Below are 300 nucleotides of genomic sequence, written 5' to 3'. Positions count from 1 at the left end.
CACTGTGCATCACTTGCTTCCTATATTCCTTTATCGTTATTATTTTTTCCCTTCCTTTTTGCCCTTTTAAACTGTCTTTATCTCAAACCAAAAGCTATTATTTTTTTTTCCTTTCTTTTGTTTTTTTCTGTTCTGTTCCCCGTCCCTCTGTGGTGGGAGGGAAGTGAGCGAACAGCTGTGTGGTGCTGGGTTAAGCCACAACACTAATCCTTTAAAAGTTTTATCTTGTATCACTCTGCTTCTGTCTCTTTCCTGACAGCCTCGGCTAGCTAGAGACTTAGCACGCTCCATCTGTGTCAG

Source organism: Anas acuta, chromosome 35 (genome assembly GCF_963932015.1).
Source record: "Anas acuta chromosome 35, bAnaAcu1.1, whole genome shotgun sequence".
Classification (NCBI taxonomy): Eukaryota; Metazoa; Chordata; class Aves; order Anseriformes; family Anatidae; genus Anas; species Anas acuta.
This window is presented reverse-complemented; position numbering follows the sequence as displayed.